The sequence below is a fragment of the Atta colombica genome, unplaced genomic scaffold (assembly GCF_001594045.1).
Source record: "Atta colombica isolate Treedump-2 unplaced genomic scaffold, Acol1.0 scaffold274, whole genome shotgun sequence".
Lineage (NCBI taxonomy): Eukaryota > Metazoa > Arthropoda > Insecta > Hymenoptera > Formicidae > Atta > Atta colombica.
In genome coordinates, this window is record NW_017259375.1 from 1,142,422 (window position 1) to 1,145,208 (window position 2,787).

Here is a 2,787-nt window from a genome sequence, read left to right on the forward strand (position 1 = left end):
TAATTTCTTACATCGATTTTCTCAGAACTCATCAATATAATTAGTGTGAGTCGTTTAATTCAAAAAAGTAATAAATTATGTTTGAATTCATAATGCAATGTAAGTTTTGTTGAATTCTAAACACCAAGTTAAAAATATAATACCTATTGAAATAAAACAGTGATTTGTAATTCATGTAATCTATATCTATAATGATTCTGTTGTGTACGTATTTTGTTTCTAATTAAGTATAATGAAATAATAGTGCGGATTAAGACTGCGGAATAAGTAAATGTAAATGACTGTAGAATTAAGAGTTATTACATACTAATAATTGTTTATTCTAACACGAATGAAATATCTAAAAATGTTCATGACCCAGTGAGAAATGACAATAGAGCCAAATCGAATCGACGTTTAATTTGATAATAAAGATTAATTATAAATTATACATTCTTTAAATAAAGATAAATGCAAACATTTTTTTAAATTATAAAATAATTTGGATTATAATAATGGATATAAATAGCACTTTCATATTATATATTTAGAGATTTAAATTAAAAATATTTGAGAGCGGGGTATTCACAATCCGTTTTCATTTCAAGTATCTTAAGATGCTTCATGACTTCTTAAGAAGTCTTGAGACGATCTTGAATATAAGCTCTGACGAATACCGGCTTAAGATATAGATGAGTTGTGTGCGTAACAATTCAAAAAATAAAAATTCGTATAATAAAGCAACGTGTAATATTCATCAAAGAATATTAGAACGCGTAGATTATTTTATTAATTTTGTAATACGCATAATATTTCAGTTAAACGAACGGCGCGCGACCTTGAAGTGGGGATGACACGGGGTGGCACGGAGCGGCGCGTCATGTTTACGCGTAGTAACATGACGCGTCATTCCGTGCCACCCCGTACCATTCCCACTTCAAGGTCGCGCGATAATCTAACCGTCGAAATATTAATGTTAACGCATATTACAAAATCAGTAGCGACACGGCTACCTGTATCACACGAGTCGTTAATATGAATACCTTCATGCAAATAACTCAATTCTTGCTTTCACAATTAATATAGTTTAATAATTTAATTAATTTTTTCTTTTTGTGCATCTTTCGTTGTACGATTCGTTTAAAAATTAATCGTAACTTTGGAACTGTTTATCGGTTATTATCTGAACAAAATAAAAGAAACCTATCTCTTTTTTTATTAATCTCTGGCCCATTTCATTGGCTCTAATCATATCTTATAGACATCATCTATATATAAATAAAAGATATGTATAAATAAAATTCAGTCCTTTTATCTCCTCTGAATTTATTTCGCAATGATAACGAACTGCAAACATGTGTTTGATATTCATTTCTAAAAATTTACCGATTGCACAGGAATTGCATAGTAATATAGATAACAATTATAAATTACATTTTTCAGATTATCTTCCCTCTCACGGGTACACCTTGACGTGAGAGGGCTCAGTACCCAAAGAATATTTGCACGAAAAGAATGGTTTTTCTCAAGCATCTAAAAATTTTCGGATATGTCTGTAGCTAGATAAATTTTTAAATATTGAGTAAAATCATTCTCTTTGTGTAAAAATCCAATGGGGAAGCTAACGTACCCTCGTCGCCGATTTACTTAAAAATGAACGAACCGCAGCCGGTTCGTCGCGTCGCGCGTTTTACTTCGGGAGTGCCGTTCAAGTTATCGGACTCAAGTTATAGTCCGCGTGCGTTTATAGTATATTATTCGCGAGTGTTTTACGCGAGTGTCCTGTGCGAGAGGGTGCCAACCTGATTCTGAGAGGAGGAGGAGATCTGGGAGAGGCATCGGGCACCGGCGGAGCAACCTTGCGGTAAATATTTTGTGCTTATGTAAAATCAATATCTTTCTTTTATTTATTTTTGAGTCATTTTATTTTATAATGATTTAAAAATGATAATTAGAAAAAGGATTATTTTAAAGTTATTTTAAAATTTAATTTTGAAGATCTGTTTTAAAAATATATAATTATTTTATAAATATCTAACTCAATGATGAATTAAAAAATTCGATGTTTATAAAAATTATTTGAAAATTATATGATTATTTTAAGAGAACTTTGCGTTTTTTTTTTAAATATTGTTTGTGTTCTTCCTGATTTGTTGTAATTTGAATTTTATATTTTTTTGTTATAGAATCATCGTAGCGACATTGCAGAACTCCGCTGTTGCGCGTCGGATTGGTGAGTGACGAATTAATGTTTTTTTTAAGATAACGGATGTGGTAATTTTATTAATATATTATCCATAAATGCATATATGCATTAATTTAATAAAAATATACAGATAAATATGTATATAGCATTCACACATCCGTTATCTTAAAATGGATAAGTTAAAACAGATTAGAATAAACTTAATCCTGGATGCCTTCTTATTGTTGAATATATATTGTGCATGCACTGTTAAAATTTATAATATCATGTTATAACCCAGTTTGAGTTATTTTAAATTATTCTTATATGCTATTGCTTTTACACAATATCTCGTTAATTTAACTATAAGAATAGACTAAAATTATTTAAGAAGATTATTCAATTTAGCTCAAATTTTATTTATTAATTATAAATTTATACGTTAATGAACGAAGTAACTCAAGCTCGGTTTGATAATTCAAGCTCACATATAATAAAAAATATAATAAAAAATAGGTTATTTCAATGGTCGTGTTTCATAATGTTAAAATAATTGAAGAAAAAACTATTTTATATATAATTATATAAAATTACATAAAATTATATGTAATTCTATATAATTA